The 19860-nt window shown below is 40.5% G+C and overlaps 1 pseudogene; it reads left to right on the top strand.

The window, feature by feature from the left end:
• The first annotated feature begins 16801 nt into the window (after positions 1-16801).
• Positions 16802-18729, top strand: LOC136385690 (casein kinase I-like; annotated as a pseudogene).
• The last annotated feature ends 1131 nt before the right edge of the window (positions 18730-19860 follow it).

Below are 19860 nucleotides of genomic sequence, written 5' to 3'. Positions count from 1 at the left end.
CGTGGAGGAGAGGAGAAGTAGCCAAGATGGCGGAGTGCTGAAGGAGAAGCCAGTTTGTGCAGAGTTTTTGCAGAGAGAAGAAAGGAGATGGGAAACAGAGGTGAATGGGGCTGGTGAGCTAGAAACTTTGATTCTAGGAAACATGGGTAAGTCAGTAGCTTTGTGAGCACTGAATAAGTGGGGTTTGGAGCCCAGTGTGTGTTTTTACTTACCCACCAGGTGCAAGCTAAGATTAAAGATTATGGCCCACCAGTTCTTGGCTTCATTTTTTTCATTACTGTCTGTCCAAATTTAATGAAAACCTGCATGGGCCAGGAAGCTATGATGGTGGCCATGGCTACTGGCTTTACACCTGGTCAGCCTCTTTATCCAGTGCTTGCTCCAGTTCCAGGATCTGCAGCTCTTTCTCCTGTGACCATTCCAGCTCCTTCTGTTGCTGCTGCTTGGTTTGCAGACCTCAGGCAGCCTCTTGCACAGAGCTCTCGGTTTTCTCTCACAGGGCTGTAAAAAACAGCCAGCCCATGATCCCCAAAAGGACAGCAATGTGGAACTGTAAGGCCAGTAGCCACGGCCACTATCACAGCTGCCTGGCCCATGCAGGTTCGCATTAGATTCGGACAGACAGTAATGAAAAATGGAACCAAGAACTGGTGGGTCATCATCTTTAATCCTAGCTTGTACATGGAGGGTGAGTAAAAACATACACTGGGCTCCAAAACCCACTCATTTAGTGGTCACAAAGTTACTGACTTATCTGAGTTTCCTAGAATCAAAGTTTCTAGCTCACCAGACTTATTCACTTCTGTTCCCCATCTCTTTTCTCTCTCCCTGCACAAACTCTGCACAAAGTGGCTTCTCCCTCAGCACTCCACCATCGTGGATGCTTCTCCTGGCCTCCTCCATGTGGCCTTCTCTGCTCTCCTCTGTAATGCTAATATCAGGAACCAAGAGAGAGCGAGCTCCTGGTCTGCCCCCATTTTATAGTGTAGAAACCAAAACCTTTGAGCCATTATACAAATAAGAAAGTCTTTGATACAAAGTCACTTATCTGAGACATAATGGGATTCCTCATGAGAGTGCACCACCCCACATCAAAAAGGGTGGAAAAGGCTTAGTCTTAAAACTAAGCCTTAGGCTATAAGGATCCTGCCTGCTTACAGCCTGTCCCCCCACACATTAATATAATCACACCCATCCCAAGCAGAAGGACAAGAAATATTATCACCTGGGCGACGGGCTTCCACGTGGGCAGTGCCATCTTTAACAAAGTGAGCATAATATATTTTATCTACCCAACAGGAACCATAACAACAATCAGTCCTCTACCCCATGTCTCAAGGGTGGCTGCTTCTCCATACCAATCTGATCTGAATCCTGTCTACTATGCCAGATGTATGGCCAGTGGACACGACTGTCATGGCCATGCAAATTTTCATTGGATTCAAGCAGACAATAAAGAAACAGTGGAGCCAAAAAATGGTTGGCCATTCCATTTATTAAAGTCTCATATGGGCAGACAAGCAAACAGACAGAGAAGACAGCTTCCCTCTCATTCAGAGCTCCCAAACCCTGATGCATTGTCTGGTTCTATAGCCCAGAAAATTCTCTTCTGTTCCTCCTGGAATCAAAGGCCCCCACCAGCTTCAGCAGAGCTCCCGAAACCCCTCAGCTCCAGTTCCACATCTACCCTCCTTCTCTTCCTGCAAAACCCAGACTAGGGAAAAAGGCCCTCCCAAGCAGGAAGATAAGCCACAATTTGCAATCTGCCGCCCTGAAAGCAAGCACCTTAGCCCTTCACAGACTACATACACATGGCGCTGCCCAGGCCAATGCAAAATACTGTATTTCCGCATGTATAAGACATACCCTTTTTTGAAAAAATTGGGGTCTAAAAACTGGGTGCATCTTATACAGTGTTTGTAGATTTTTTTACTTGCATTTCCCACTTTTTCACTCAGATGAGGAGTTCTATGAATTTTATGATGACTAAAACTTGAGTTCGATAACTTTATATAATACTTTTTTTTTCAAATTCTGGGCCACAAAATGAAGGTGAGTCTTATATGTGGGAGGTTCTTATACATGGGAAAATATGTGATGAACCAGGAATTGTAGGAAGCAGGTTTTGTACTATCAAAAGGTTGGGGTGACCTCTGGTTCTTGTAAGAAGATGGGATGTAATAATTCTGTGGGCTGACACAGAACTGAAGCCCATTACTCAGTGATAAAAAGGAACTGTGTTTGGTTTCAATGAAGACTAGGGGATCTCATTTGTGAGATCAAAGTGGGGAGGAACACTTGCGGTTAGGATTTTTAAGACTTTCTTGGTTTCATCAGATGTGAAGAAATCACAAACTTTTGGGCCTTGTCTGACCAGTGGTGGCACAGTGTATAGAGTATCCATCTGGATCAGTGAGGTTGCTAGTTTGTAAACCAAAGTCACCAGTTTGAGCATGGGCTTGCCAGCTTCAGTATGGGGTCACTGGCTTGAAAGACCAAGGTCACTCGCTTGAGCGTAAAGATCATTGGCTTGAGCAAGGATCGCTGGTTCAGTTTAAGCCCAAAGTCCAGTCCCCAGCCAAGGCACGTACAAGAAGCAACTAATGAACAATTAGAGCAAAGCAACTATGAGTTAATGCTTCTTGCACTCTCTCGCGCTTCTTGTCTTTCTCTCTCTCCTTCTCTCTCTGTCTCAATCTCTGTCTCTCTCTGTCTCTCTCATATATATATTATATATAATATATATATATTATATATTATATATATATATATATATATATATAATTGGGGGTCTTAATTTTAGAATTATACCCAGTGGTGGTATTCAGTCTGTTCTTACCAGTTGAGTGCAGCAAACCAGTTGTTAAAATGGAACTCGTAACCAAGGTTCTCTCTAAGGTGGGCACTTGGCTAAAAGAAAAAAGATGCAGAGTATCGGACTTTTCAGCAGAAATGGATAGAGGAATTCGCCTTTGTGGAGAGAGCAGGTTCTGCAGTGTGTCTAATATGCAATGATAGAATTGCATCGATGAAATGGTCAAATATAAAGCGGAACTTTGACACATGCCATACTACATTTGCATCGAAATATCCAGTGGGAGACAGCAGGAAGAAAGCATGTCAAGAGCTACTGTGCAGAGTGCAAGCTAGTCAGCAGCAACTCCATGTTTGGACCCAAAAAAGGTGACTGGAATTCAGCTAGCTTTGCTGGTGCTTTAGCAATTCTGAGAAACAAAAAGCCATTCACAGATGGGAAGTATACCAAAACATTCATGCTTGATGTTGCCAATGAACTTTTTGATGACTTTTCGGTTAAAGACAAGAGAATTAAACGAATAAAAGACATGCCTCTATCTGCCAGAACTGTTCACGATCGTACCATCATGATGGCAAATCAAATAGAGGCAACACAAGTGAAGGACATAAATGCAGCACCATTCTTTTCTCTCACTTTGGATGAGTCAACAGACATAAGCCATTTATCCCAGTTCAGCATGATTGTAAGGTATGCTGTCAGTGACACACTACGTGAGGAAAGTCTTGCTGTTTTGCCAATGAAAGAGATAACAAAGGGGAGGATTTATTCAAGTCTTTCACTGAGTTTGCTAAAGAAAAATATCTAGCGATCGATAAACTTATTTCGGAGTGTACTGATGGTGCTCCGTGCATGCTGGGGAAAAACAGAGAATTCATAGCGCTTCTTTGGGAACATGTAAAGAGACCCATCCTAAGTTTCACAGCATCCTACATCAGGAGGCACTTTGTGCTCAGATGTGTGGCAAGCAGCTTGGTGAGGTAATGTCACTGGTCATTTGGGTAGTTAACTTTATGTTGCCCAAGCTTTAAATGATCACCAGTTTAAAACACTGCTGGATGAAGTTGGAAATAATTATCCTGGTCTGCTTCTGCACAGCAATGTGCATTGGTTATCAAGAGTGAAGGTGCTCAGCCCTTTTGTGGCTTTCCTGAGCAAAATTCAGACGTTTCTTGAAATAAAAAATGTTGAGTATCCTGAGTTACCTAACACTGAGTGGTTCCTGAAGTTCTACTATCTTGTGGACATGACTGAACATCTGAACCAGCTCAATGTGAAAATGCAAGGCATTGGAAATACAGTCTTATCCCTTCAACAAACAGTGTTTGCATTTGAAAACTGGAACTCTTCATCACTGACATTGAAACAGGTCATTTACTACACTTTCAAAAACTGGGAGAGTTTAAAGATGCATGCACAGCAAGTGACCCTGCTCAACATCTTGATCTCCAGCAGCTAGCAGGCTTCACTTCTAATCTCCTGCAGTCATTCAAAGTGCACTTTGGAAAATTTTGTGAGCGTACTTGTCTTTTTAAGTTCATCACCCATCCACACAAGTGTGCAGTGGACAGCACAGACCTGAGTTACATCCCCAGTGTCTCTGTCAGAGATTTTGAGCTACAAGCTGCTGACCTGAAGGCCTCAGACATGTGGGGGAATAAGTTCAAGTCACTGAATAAAGATTTGGAAAGACTTGCACGACAGCAAGCAGAATTGGCGAGCAAACACAAGTGGGGAGAAATGAAAAAACTTCATCCTGCGGATCATCTGATTGTTAAAACTTGGAAAACGCTTCCCATCACATACCACACATTGCAGCATGTGAATATTGCTGTACTGACAATGTTTGGCTCTACGTATGCATGTGAGCAGTCTTTCTCACATCTAAAGAACGTTAAGACCAACCTACGATCACGTTTAATGGATGGAAGTCTCAACACCTGCATGAAGCTTAACCTCACCACGTATCAACCAGACTACAAAGCCATCAGCAAAACTATGCAGCACCAGAAGTTGCATTAATGGTAAGAAGTACTTTATTCATCATTGGTTAGCAACAGCAGAACAACGTTATTAAAAAGAATTCAGAGACTTATTGTACTTTAAATGTGTTGGTCTTATATAAAATGCACACATTTACTTGTATTTAGTGTTAAGCATACTGTATGACTCTCACGGAATTACATTTTAAAATATGTGGCGTTCATGGCTCTCTCAGCCAAAAAGGTTCCTGACCCCTGGTCTAGAGTTACATTAAATTTAAAAGTCTGAAGTCTAAGAGCTGTAGAACTTCTCTGGGATGAATGTAATTCTAAAACATAATTCAGGGTGACCTAGGGAGTGGTCTAGTCAAAATAAAGTGAACTTTTAAAAAGGTTTAGATTATTTCTGTTAAGGCTTTCTAGAATGTCCAAGGATTTTCTTCCTAAAAAGCGTACTTCAGCCCTGGCCGGTTGGCTCAGTGGTAGAGCATCGGCCTGGCGTGTGGGGGACCCAGGTTCGATTCCCGGCCAAGGCACATAGGAGAAGCGCCCATTTGCTTCTCCACCCCCCCTCCTTCCTCTCTCTCTCCTCCCCTCCCGCAGCCGAGGCTCCATTGGAGCAAAGATGGCCCGGGCGCTGGGGATGGCTCCTTGGCCTCTGCCCCAGGCGCTGGAGTGGCTCTGGTCGCGGCAGAGCGACGCCCCGGAGGGGCAGAGCATCGCTCCTGGGTGGGCAGAGCATCGCCCCTGTTGGGCTTGCCGGGTGGATCCTGGTCAGGCGCATGCGGGAGTCTGTCTGACTGTCTCCCCCCCCCCCCCGTTTCCAGCTTCAGAAAAATACAAAAAAAAAAAAAAAAAGCGTACTTCATAAGTATAATCTTTTTTTTTTCCTTTTGTGACAGAGATGGAGATAGAGACAGAGAGAGAAAGAGGGACAGACAGACATGAAGGGATAGAGATGAGAAACATCAATTCTTTGTTATGGCACATTAATTGTTCATTGATTGCTTCCTCTTATGTGCCTTGACCAGGGGCTAAAGCAGAGCTAGTGACCCCTTGCTTAAGCCAGTGACCTTGGGCTCAAGGCAGCGACCTTGGGCTTCAAGTCATATACCTTTGGGCTCAAGCCAGCAACCATAAGGTCATGTCTATGATCTCACACTCAATCAAGCTGGCGACCCTGCGCTCAAGCTGATGAGCCTGTGTTCACAACAGCAAGCTCGGGGTTTTGAACCTGTGTCCTTTGAGTCCTACTCCAATGCTCTATGTACTGCACCACTGCCTGGTCAGGCCATAAGCATAATATTAAGTATTATATTTACAACGTATATCTAATATTGGTTTTAAAGAAGAAAAAAAAGTGATATCTATTGGAGAGTCAGGGAAAACCATTATTGTTTGGATCATATATTCCTATTTCACAGTATTTTTGCCAATTGGGAGTAGTGATCATATTTGCAATAAAAGCAACTAAAAGAAAAAAATCCTAACTCTAGTGAACTGAACTTGCAAATCTCAAGTTATGCAGTAATTACAAACATTTTGTATGTCAATGTAATAACTCCAAATGTGAAATATGATGTAGTTTAAATCATTATTAATCAGCAATGGGTAATGGTTCAGAAATGTAATGTTTCCATTTTTAAAATGTTAAAATTCATTACTATATTAGCTTCATGTTTTTAAAACTTTTTGGACACTGGGTTTAGGCCCAGAGGTATTTCAAAAATCAAAATTGACAGTACATATTTAAATATCATAACCACTCAGCAAGTATGCTTAGCTGCTATATTCTCATCCAATAACTCTACAATCTAGGAACTCTGTGCACATTGAGATTACTATGGAAGTTATAGCATTAATGAAATTGAGTTTTAAATTTCCCTAGGCTCAACCTAGACATTAAGAATATAAATGTAAATTAATAGAGAACTAGCAGCCATGAATACTAACACTCAAATCACATTCATTTTCACTTAAATTTTACAGAGACATCAGGGACACAATTTCTCGTTCTTTCCTCCAAGGAAATTATTTTAATAATTGTGGCAGTCTTCTTGTAAAGGAACAATATGCAACATCTTTACATTACTTAGAAAACAGGCATATTGAAAATGAAGAGTTGATAGATGATGTTTGCTTTGCTTATGGGAATATTTTAGAAACTATACCTAAATAAGCTACTCCCGAGTTTAATGAGATTCTAAAGCTTAAAAATATAAGCTGAAAATACTTACTAACCAAAAGCCTGTTAATTGTATATAGTTATATCTAGTGTAATAAATGGAAGTGTTAGAGTAGGTAGCTAATCAGACATGAGCTGGGAGAGAGAAAGAGAGAGAAAGAGAATATCAACTTTAAACATAACCATTGGCTGATAACCAGATGGTTGACCACACTTCTCAAGCCTCTGATACAGCCCAGGATACACACCTGTGGGGATAATTCACAAAGGGACTGACAAACGGGAAATAACTGATACACACACACACACACACACACACACACACACACACACACACACGAACTTCCACCAGTGATGCTAGATGGGAAAAGACAAAATGATAGAAAAGAGCATGCGCATGACCTCAAAATATGACCAGTGCAGACATACAACCGCCCACTCCTGGCAGATATGTGTGCATGCAATGGGCAGGAACCAACAGGTTATCAAGAGGTAGGGGAGGTGCCCCATTAAGCATAAAAAATCTTACTATGTAACCAAGTTGGGTACACAGATCCATCTGATGCCCCCTTGGAAATCCTCCAAGTGTACTTTCCCTTTGCCAATAAACTGTTACACACTTTGCTATTTGCATGTCTTGTCTGAAATCATTCTTTTGAGAAGACAAAAGCTGAGAGACCCAGAGCAATACTGAGGAACTGGTGACAGAAGCATAAAGTAAATGGTTAAAACAACAACTTTGCATAATGATATAACTAGCAGCTTCCCTTACCTGCTATCTTTCTAGAAGGTTCTGCCATGACCAGAGGTTTACACACAGTTTACACAGTGTGTAAACTGTGAGTTTAGTGTTTGGTTTACTTGACATTTGGTAAAGGAAGGAATGCCCTATAGGTGGAAGGACATTTTCAAGTAGATTGGGGCCTCTAAGCAGACAAGTGAATACCAAAGTCAATCCCTGCTGTGAGCAGAAGTGGAAGTTATCCTCTGAATAACTTCATTTCAAGGTTGTTTATTTAAAATATGTTTTTATTCAATTAGGTAAGGTTGAGTAGAATAAAGACAGAAAAAGCTTACCTTATGTGTCCCAGCTCTGGGGCCTTTCATTCAAGATAAGAATTTGGCCCTGGCAGTATAGCTCAGTTGATTAAAGTGTTGTCCTGTATGCCAAGGTTACTGGTTCAATCTCCGTTCAGGGCACATAGAAGAATCAACCAACAAATGCATAAATGTGTGGAACAACAAATTGATGTTTCTTTCTCGCTTCCCTTCTTCTCTCTCTAAAATTAATCAATAAATGAAATTTTAAAAAAGATAGAGATTTGATGCTATTCATCTGCCTCATGGGATGTCCCCAAATAATTTTTCTGTGAATTTTTCATATGCACTCTTTTCTCTGATCAAAGGTTATTCTTTTGCATTCCATGTAATTTTCATGTGGAAAATGAATTCCTAAATACTAATTTTTATATAACAATAACCCAAATTCACAGTATTCCACAGCATTCTTCATAGACAGGTGTGGTTATTATAACAAAAAATTATGGGTAGTAGAAAGATATTTTTGGAAGTTCCTATGGATGAAAAAAAATGTGACAAATATATTTTTTATCCACAAACAAAGTAAAAAAAAAAAGAGAGGAAAGGAGATGCCTTACTAGAGAGATGTCAAAACACTGTAAAACAATGTTAATACAGTATGATATTAGTTCAGAAAAGTCAGCCAAATCAGTGAAACAGAATTGAGATTTTTTTAAAAGATATGTAAAGGTAAATTATTTTGATTCATAATATACTTCAGATTGCTGAGAAAGGGATGCACCTGAAATAAAACGTTTTGGGACAAGTGGCCTACCAAATACAGGGAAAAAATATATAAGCCATATCCTTAAAAGGAGCCATTAACAAAAATAAACTTTAGAGTTATGATTTAAAAAATATTTTTCCATTGATACGAGAAAGAGAGAGAGGAAAGGAGAAACTTGGAGGAGGGAGAGAGACAGAAGCATCAAGTCATTGTTCCATTTAGTTGTGCACTCATTGATTTCTTTTAATATGTACCTTGAGCAGGGTTCAAACCCATGACCTGAGTGCACTGGGATGGTTTTCTATACACTGAACAATCCGACCTGACCAGGGTCTAGAGTTATGATTTCAAAAAACATTGAAAATAAAAGAACAGTGTGTGTATATATATATATATATATATATATATATATATATATATATATATATATATATATATATATACTTAAATTGTGTGTGGAAAAGTCATCCTAAACAAAATACAAAACCCACACTCTACAAAATAAAAACTGACAAATTTGTCAACATCAGTGCTAGACTGAGAGAAGATATCTCAACATATATAACAGAAGAATAATGGCTATAATATACCAGAATTCCCATAAATCTATAAAAAAAATAATCCATTAGAAAAATTAGAAAATGACAGATACTTCACAAAAGACATTGAAAAAGCTGTAGCTGGTCCTGGCCAGTGGCTAGGTGGATAGAGCTTAGGCCTGCTGTATGGATGTCCTGGGTTCAATTCGCGGTCAGGGCACACAGGAGAAGCAACCATCTGCTTCTCCCCACCCCACCCTATCCTCCTTCTTTCCTTCTTCCCCTCACACAGCCAGTGGATCAATTTGTTTGAGCATGACCTCCAGAGCTGCAGATAGCTCCCTTGATTTAAGCATCAACCCAGACGGGGTTGCTGCATGGATCCCAGTCAGTGCGCATGTGGGAGTCTGCCTCTCTATCTCTCCTCCTCTCATTAAAAAAAAAAAAAAAAGCAGTAGCCATTTAAAAAAAAATAAAAAGTTCTCCTTTACTAGCAATCTAGCAAATACATATTAAAACATCAATGCAGCATTTTTGTCTATCAAATTTAAACTGTTTGACGTCATGTACATCATCATGTACACTACTGTTGAGTATAAGAAAAACAAACACTTTCACACTCCTGCCTTTTGAAGGGATGTTTGGCAGTACACAGCTCAAACTTTTAAAAACTTTTTTCATTTATTTATTTTAGAGATAGAGGGAGAGAAAGAAAACAGAAACATCAACCTGTTTCCCCCCTCATTTATGCACTCATTGTTTGAATTCTGTATGTGCCCTGACTGGGGATTGAATCCAAAAACTTGATATATCGGGATGATGCACCAACCAACTAAGCTACCTTGACAGAGTTACAGCTCAGTCTTTAACCCATCAAATCTACTCTAGGAATTTATCCTGAAGAAATTTTAGTACAAGTGTAAGAAAATTTATAATGCAAAAATATTAATTCAAGAATGTATTTGTAGCCCAGGCTTGACACCTTAGTTGGTTAGAGCATGATCCCAATATGTCAAAGTTGCAGGTTTGAACCCTGATTAAGGTTTATGGAAGGACCAACCAATGAATGCGTAAATAAGTGGAATAATAAATTTATCTTTCTCTCTTTCACCCTCTGTTTTCCTCTCTCTTTAAATCAATTTTAAAAAGAAAAATAATAACTATTATTTAAAAAGTGTTTATTGTAATCTTACTTCCAAAAGAAAATAATTAGAAACTATTGTGCCTGGGTGCTCATGAATATCACCTTTCTCTCTCTCTCTCTCTCTCTCTCTCTCTCTCTCTCTCTCTCTCTCTCCATATCTATATGGGGGACAGAGAGGGGTAGACAGAGAGATGAGAAGTATCAACTCATAATTGTGACACCTTAGTTGTTCATCATTTGCTTTCTAATATGTGCCTTGACCAGGGGGGGGGCTGTGGCAGATCCAGTGACCCCTTGCTCAAGCCAGCAAATTTGGGCTCAAGCCAGTGACCATGGGATCACGGATATGATCCAAACACTCAAGCCAGCGATCCCGAGCTTAAACTGGTAAGCCCACGCTCAAGCCAGAAGATACCGTGCTCAAGCCGAAGATATTGGGGTTTCAAACCTCAGTCCTCAGCGTCCCAGGCCAACACTCTATTCACTGTGCCATCTCCTGGTCAGCTATATTTTTAAATAGAAAAAGCAAGTTTTAGAATCCTTCATATGATGTGATCCAATTAGGTAAAAAAGATGCATATGAACATTTATCTATACATAAATGTGTGGAAGTAGGACTAAAAATATGAACACCAAATTGTTGACAAAGTAAAAGTAAGGGCAAGACTAGAATGAGCTATATCAAGTGGTTAAAAACACAGGCTCTGGGGTCAGAAAACCCAGTGGGGTCACACATATAACTTAGTGGTTCTGCTACTTACTAGCTAGTGACCTTGGCAAGTCTCTTAACCTCTCTTTGCCTCAGTTTCTTTTTTTTACAGAGACAGAGAGAGGCAGAGAGAGGGATAGACAGGGACAGACAGACAGGAACAGAGAGAGAGATGAGAAGCATCAATCATCAGTTTTTCGTTGCGACTCCTTAGTTGTTCATTGATTGCTTTCTCATATGTGCCTTGACTGCAGGCCTTCAGCAGATCGAGTAATCCCTTGCTCAAGTCAGTGACCTTGGGTCCAAGCTGGTGAGCTTTGCTCAAACCAGATGAGCCGGCACTCAAGCTGGCGACCACTGGGTCTCAAACCTGGGTCCTCGGCATCCCAGTCCGATGCTCTATCCACTGCACCACCGCCTGGTCAGGCTGCCTCAGTTTCTTTATCTAAAAAATTGGTGGTTATATTATTGCCTCAAAGATTTGCTGTGAGTGTTAAATGAGGCAATGTGTATCAATCACTTAAAAAGTAGCTTGGAACATTGTACAAGCTTACTGTATACAAGTTTGCTATTACTACATTCCTTAAATATTTTGCAGTAAAAATGCATTCATGGATTTCCTATGCAACAAAAAAGTAAAAAGAAAATTGAAACAATAATGTAACAGTTTTTCTGAATAAAAAAGAAGAAAAATTATATCACCTACACTAGAATTTTAAATATATCACAGTCCAGTAGAACATTGAATTTATAATAAGCCATATCTTAAATTGTTCTTATGGTACAAAGAAAAGCATGCCCACAATATTGTGGAGCTCCTCTTATTAAGAGATGAACAGTCTATTTCTCTAGTCCTGTGATTTCTTTTTCTTTGAGAGAGAGGAAGGGTGTGTGGAGACAGAAAGAAAAGCATCAACTCATCTTTACATTTAGGTGTGCACCCACTGATTGCTTCTTATATATGTCCTGACCGTGGGTCCAACAAATGATCTCAGATTTGAGCCAGAACGTTTAGGATCAAGCTGAAACCCTTGAGATCAAGCTGGAGACCTCAAGAATGAGATGGCAACCTCAGGGTTGAACCCATGACCTCAGTTTTTCAGGACAACACTATATCCACTGTGCCATAGGCCAGGGCTGGTCTTGTGGGTTTTTTGTTTTGTTTTTGTTTTTGTTTTTTTGAATAGTGAAGCAAAGCAGAAGTAACATTGTGTGTGTTCTAGAGCAGTGGTCCCCAACCTTTTTGGGGCCATGGACCGGTTTAATGTCAGAAAATATTTTCACGGACCGGCCTTTAGGGTGGGACGGATAAATGTATCACGTGACCGAGACAGGCGTCAAGAGTCAGTCTTAGACGGATGTAACAGAGGGAATCTGGTCATTTAAAAAAAATAAAACATTGTTCAGACTTAAATATAAATAAAACAGAAATAATGCAAGTTATTTATTCTTTCTCTGTGGACTGGTACCAAATGGCCCACGAACCAGTACCAGTCCGCGGCCCGAGGATGGGGACCACTGTTCTAGGGCCTAGGCCTTTCCAGGCATTGTAGCTTCTACTTTGGCCATTATGGCGTGCTGCTCTTATACCAGCATCTAAAGCAGCTGGTGTCACTTATTCAAGAATGAGAGATCATGTAGAGAAGAACAGACGACTAAGGCAACCAGACAACACTCAGTATCTATTGCCACACATATTAGTGAGTCTACCTTGTACCTTCAGGCCAGCCAACCCTCTGGCTGTATGCAACTGCATAAATGTGTCAAGAAAGATCCAGCATATCAAATATGTAGTCAACCCGCAGAATCAAGAGAGATAAATTGCTGTTAGGCTAAGCCACTAAGTTCTAAGATCATTTGTTATGCAAACAATATTTAACTGGTACAGAAGACATGAGATCTCTGGGAGAGAGATCACATGAAGAGAGAGGCCCAGACACCTCAGTTGTTCAAACTATTCCACCGGAGATATCAGATATTTAAGGCTACATAGGATGAACCCAAACACAGGTGACCTGCCAACTAAATCTAGTTTCTTGAGTGAGGCCAGACAGACAAGCCCAGCAGAAAAAATTTCAACCTCATCTACAAAGATGTGTGAAATGGTAAAATATTGTTTTAAGCTATAAACTTTTTAGATAATTTGTAAGGCAGCTGCAAATATTGACCCCATATCCAAGAAGCTTAATTTTCAAAATATATAGAATTTCTTTTAGATACAATATCACCTCTTAGTTATGGAATATGGATGGTGATAAATCCAGGTACTAGATTTTACAGAAAGTTTCCTATGTAAAGTAGTAAACAGTAATTTGAATTAAATTTGATCAAAAAGAACATACATAATTCTCTGAATTCTTCTCATGTTAATCCTTTATTTTAGAAATAAGAGCGGTTAAATGCAAACCTTTTTCTCCAGTTATCTCTCTAGGGCCTATTATGTATAAACAAGATATACAGGAGAGATCCCTGCCTTCAAAGAAATAAAAGTACAATAGGAGAAATAAGCATTTAAATCAATATCTATAATACAAGGAACTGAGATAAAGGCCAAGAAAATAAAAGTATTTTAGCAATTCAGAGGAGAGAGCATTTCAGGATAGAAGTTCAGGGAGGTCTTCTTGAAAAAGATGGTAATGGATATGAATCTGATAAGTATGGCAAGTTGGATAGAAATAGAGAAGGAAAGGCATCATGCAGAAGTGATATAAACTAAGGAAATTTTAAGCTTTATTAATAATAATATTTGAATGAAAGGATAGAGTGCCCCACTGTAACCATGTCCATTTGATGGCCTTTGGATAACTTGTACTTCATACAATTTCAAGCTGTAGTATCTAGAAGTTTAGGTATTTTAGACAACGGATGAATCTACTTTTTGATGGTAGGTTCCAACCCATCTGCTTCTCCAACCCTCCCCCCCTCCTTCCTCTCTGTCTCTCTCTTCCCCTCCCGCAGAGAGGCTCCATTGGAGCAAAGATGGCCCGGGCGCTGGGGATGGCTCCTTGGCCTCTGCCCCAGGCGCTAGAGTGGCTCTGGTCGCGACAGAGCGATGCCCCAGAGGGGCAGAGCATCGCCCCTGGTGGGCAGAGCGTCACCCCCTGGTGGGCGTGCCAGGTGGATCCTGGCCGGGTGCATGCGGGAGTCTATCTGACTGTCTATCCCCGTTTCCAGCTTCAGAAAAATACAAAAAATATATATTAGATCCAAAGCAATATACAAATTTAATGCAATTCCCATCAAAATTCCAATGTCATTTTTTAAAGAAATGGAACAAAAAATCATCAGGTTTATATGGAACTATAAAAAAACCCAAATAGCCAAGGTAATCCTAAGGAAAAAGAACAAAGCTGGGGACATTACAATACCTGATTTCAAATTATACTACAGAGCCACAATAATCTAAACAGCATGGTATTGGCAGAAAAATAGACATGCAGATGAATGGAACAGAATAGAAAGCCCAGAAATAAAACCATATAAATATGGTCAAATCATCTTTGATAAAGGAGCCAAAAAATACACAGTGGAGAAAAGAAAGCCTCTTCAATAAATGGTGCTGGGAAAACTGGAAAGCCACATGCAAAAGAATGAAACTCAACTACAGTTTGTCTCCTTGTACCAAAAATGATTCAAAATGGATCAAAGACCTAAATATAAGACTTGAAACAATAAATTACATAGAAGAAAACATAGGTACTAAACTCATGGACCTTGATTATGAAGAGCACTTTATGAATTTGACTCCAAAGGCAAGGAAAGTGAAGGCAAGATAAATAAATGGGACTACATCAGACTAAAAATCTTTGCACAGCAAAAGAAACTGACAAAAAAACAAAAAGACAGCCTATTAAATGGGAGATGATATTTTCAAACAGCAGCTCAGATAAGGGCCTAATATCCAAAATATACAAAGAACTCACAAAACGCAACAAGCAAACAATCCAATAAAAAAATGGAAAGAGCATATGAACTGACACTTCTCCCAGGAAGAAATACAAATGGCCAAAAGATATATGAAAAGATGCTCATCTTCATTAGCTGTTAGAGAAATTCAAATCAAAACTACAATGAGTTACCACCTCACGCCTGTTAGATTAGCTTTTATCAATAAGACAGGTAATAGTAAATGTTGGAGAGGCTGTGGAGAAAAAGGAACCCTCATCCACTGTTGTTGGGAATGTAAAGTAGTACAACCATTATGAAAGAAGGTATGGTGGTTCCTCAAAAAATTAAAAATAGAACTACCATATGACCCAGCAATCCCTCTACTGGGTATATACCCCCAAAACTCAAAAACACTGGTACATAAAGACACATGCAGCCCCATGTTCATTGCAGCATTGTTCACAGTGGCCAGGACATGGAAACAACCAAAAAGCCCATCAATAGATGACTGGATAAAGAAGATGTGGTACATATATACTATGGAATACTACTCAGCCATAAGAAATAATGACATAGAATCATTTACGACAACGTGGATAAACCTTGATAACATTATACTGAGTGAAATAAGTAAATGAGAAAAAACTAAAAACTGTATGATTCCATACATAGGTGGGTCACAAATATGAGACTCATGGACATGGATAAGAGTGCAGTGGTTACCAGGGGGAAGGAAGGGAGGAGTAGGGGGTGTTGGGGGAAGGAGAAGGGCATAAAGAAAACCAAATAAAGGTGAAGGAGGACAACTTGACTTTGGGTGAGGGGTATACAACATAATCAAATGTCAAAATGATGTGGAGATGTTTTCTCTGAATCTATGTGCTCTAGTTGATCAATGTCACCCCATTAAAATTAATTGTGTAAATAAAATATATTGGCCATTTTGCATTGGCTGGAGCTGGAATAACAACATGGTAGTGTTGTAGCAGTGACAGAGTCCCTGTATGCAGGAGCTGGTGACAGTGTGACAGTGGTGGCAGCAGTATCACTACTATAACTTACTGCAACACTTTCACAGCCTGCAACTAAAGTAAAGCAGCCACAGCCACCCATAAATAACTAGCACAGCCTGCGAACCTCAAAAACTGTGGCCTGGCCTGACTGGTGGTGGCACAGTAGATAGAGCATCGACCTGAGACACTGAGGTCTCAAGTCAAAACCCTAACGTTGCTGGCTTGAGTGCAGACTCCTCCGGTTTTAGCATATGCTCATCAGCTTTTGTGCACATGGTTGCAGGTCTGAGTGTGGTATCATAGACATGACACCATGGTTGCTGGCTTGAGCCCAGAGGTTGCTGGCCTGAGCAAGGGGTCACTGGCTCAGTTTGAGTCTCTCTTCCCAACATCAAGGAATGTATGAGAAACAATCAATGAACAAGTAAAATGCTGCAATTGTGAGTTGATGCTTTTCATCTCTCTCCTGCCCCCTTTCTCTCCCTTCCTGTCTATTTAAAAACAAACAAACAAAAATAAAACAACCCTGCAGTCTGGCAAAAAAGAAACCTGACTGAGCGAATGGCAGTGATCAGGCTCCCTTTGGTGGATTCTGGGCCCTGGAATACCAAGAGCCAACATTTTCCATTTCTTGCTGCCCTCCTCTGCAGCCTTGCCCTGGGGAAGAGCCAGAGGCCTCAATCAAATGGTTCTTCCAGCCTCCATCTTGGTCTCACAGGATGGCAAGCAGCAGCAGCTCCAAGGCCAAATTGATTGTCACAGGGAAATATAAACTGGGATGGATGACCGGGTCTGGTTCCTTCAGGGACATTTATTTGGTGATCAACATCCAATGCTGAGGAAATGATAGTGGAACTAGAGTCTCAGAAGGCTCCAGTTGCTGTATGAGGGCAAACTCTGTAATATTCTTCAGGGTGGTTTTGGCACCCCCCACACAGGGTGGTATGGTCAGGAAAAAGACTACAATATGCTAGTTATGGATTTTCTTGGACCCAGCCTTGAAGATCTCTTCAATTTCTGCTCAGGAAGCTTCACAATAAAAACAGTACTCATGTTAGCTGACCAGATGATTGTTAGAATTGAATATGTGCATACAAAGAATTTTATACACAGAGACATTAAGCCAGATAACTTCTTAATGGGTATTGGGTGTCACTGTAATAAATTATTTCTTATTGATTTCTTTTGGCTAAAAATACAAAAACGACAGGACAAGGCATTGCACACCATACATAGAAGATAAAAATCTCACTGGTACTGCCTGATACGCTAGCATCAATGCACATCTTGGTATTGAACAGAATCACTGAGATGACATGAAATTATTGTTGCCAGTGGAATTGTGATTCTTTTATGGAATCACAAGAAAAGCATTTCAGGGACCTACATGGAAGGATAAGGTATAATGGTAAGATTTATTGAAGCTAGAGCAAACACAAATGACTATTCCCAGGTACCCAGTGTCTCATCTACAATGAGGTGGCTTTGCAATGTCCTGCTGTGGAAGCAGTCCAGCCTTATCTTAACCAAGCCCAGAAGAAGGGTCAGGGTCCAGAGATGTTGTGTTATTTTCCAGCATCAGCAGGGCATCAGAAGCTCCCATAGTTCAGTTTAGTCCTTGCCAAAGCTTAGTCTAGTTCAGTTTTGCCCCATCTGGCTAGCTTAGTCTCTGTTCCTGGTTCTGCGTTTGCCAGTGTTGTGTTTGCTGCACCCAGGCTCATGCTTGGAGCCTGCCCAAGCCTGGGACAGCACGACAATAAGGTACCCACACTTGGAGCTGTACTGTGGCAACAGTGGAACATGTGCTATTGAGAGGGGTCTTTGTTAAGCTTTGGTTATATCACCTTGGGCTTGGGAAATAGAAGCTTTTCTTTGAAACTAACCAATCTCTTTCCAAATCCTTCATGGGTTTTTGCCAGGCCTTTCCCCCATCCAATTTGATCCTTTTCCCAAGCTAGAGAACTTCCCTTTATGATTGCTATCTTGGTTCCTATTGTGCACGCCTCATTAGAAGGACTTCTCTCTGTGCCATCTTGGCTTCTACTCTGCATATGCCCAGCAGAGGAATTTTGCCTTTATTGCTTTATCTCTCCCTCATAATCCCAGGTAATGGCCAGCTGTCCCCAGGGAATCCTGGAGACAGGCTTCAGGGATTAAGTACCCTAGGCAGAGGGTACAGTGATCCCCTGGGGGAACTCTGAATGTAATAAATTCTTAGTAAGTCAGGCTGAATATCTGAGTCAGCTCTCTAGGCTCAATGTCTGATTTCATTTGTTCCCTTTTTTTATTAATGTTAATTCGCTACATACACTAATATTTTGATGTATTTTAATAGAACTAATTTGCCATGGCAAGGACTAAATGTAGTAACAAACAAACAAAAATATAAAAATATTAGTGAAAAGTAGATGTCTACTGCTTTTGAAGTTTTATGTAAGAAGTTTCCTGCTGAATTTATTATCTATTGTTCTGGGTTGTGCTTTGAGGAAGCCTCAGAACTAAGACAGCTATTCCACATTCTTTTCAGGATCCTGAGCCACCAATATGGCTAACATTTGATTGGGCAATGTTAAAGTAGAAAGCAGCACAGCAGGCAGCTTCTACAAGTGGGCAGGGTCAGAAGGTCCAAATCCCCACAGGTTTCTGAGCTGGAATCAAGGAACAGGAGAAGCAGTACAGATGACTGGACAACATTTGTTTTTCCTCAAATCCAGAAATTTTAGTTTATATGTACACTAGCCAGTGGCTGTGGACAACCATTTACTTGGTGTAAAGAACTTAACTGCGGTATAAACTGGCTATGGGCTGCATTGGTGGTGCTGTGCCCACAGTTGTAACTGCTGTAATTGTGAATATTAACTGAGGTAGTGAAACATGTTGCCTAGTTATCTATTGCATTTTTTTTTCAAGTGGAAAAGTTAAGTAAATAGTTGACATATACAAATTGATAGAGAAATCGTGCGTATGACAATTTTTGGTTAAAATCTTTTATTTTGAACTAGTATACTGTTTTGGGATCTCATTTCAGAAGAACGGCATGAACAGTCTTCAGCCACAGTTGTAATGGTTGTAAATGCTCACAATTGTGCATTCTTAGCGTGTGTCCATTGCTGGGGTTTGCAAGTTGTTCACTTTAAACATTCTTAAAATGGTTCACTTCTTGTTTGCATGTCAACTGATATGGTAGCAATAAAAGATTTCAGTATTTGAGCATATGAAAGACTCTGCTGTTTACCTGTGCTAGAAATAAAATCTAAAGTGAAAAGTTAGGTCTGGCCATTTGACTCAGTTGTACAGTGTTGGCCCAGTGTGTGGAAGTCCCGGGTTCAATTCCCGGCCAGGGCACACAAGAGAAGCGCCTATCTGCTTCTCCACCCTCACCCCTCTCCTTTCTCTCTGTCTCTCTCTTCCCCTCCCACAGCCAAGGCTCCATTGGAGCAAAGTTGGCCCGGGGGCTGAGAATGGCTCCATGGCCTTGCCTCAGGCACTAAAATGGCTCCAGTTGCAGCAGAGCAATGCCCCAGATGGGCAGAGTGTCACCCCCTACTGGGCATGCTGGGTGGATCCCGGTCAGGCGCATGCGGGATTCTGTCTCTCTGTCTCCCCACTTCTCACTTCAGAAAAATACAAAAAAAATCATAATAATAAATAAAAGTGAAAAGTTAAGAAAAATTTACTGACTACTAGATTATCCTTAAGATTCTGCATTTGTTCTTGGTATTTAAACATATATATATATATATATATATATGTCATAGAAATTTAATTAATATCTTAA

The sequence above is a fragment of the Saccopteryx leptura genome, chromosome X (assembly GCF_036850995.1).
Source record: "Saccopteryx leptura isolate mSacLep1 chromosome X, mSacLep1_pri_phased_curated, whole genome shotgun sequence".
Taxonomy (NCBI): Eukaryota; Metazoa; Chordata; class Mammalia; order Chiroptera; family Emballonuridae; genus Saccopteryx; species Saccopteryx leptura.
This window is presented reverse-complemented; position numbering and strand designations above follow the sequence as displayed.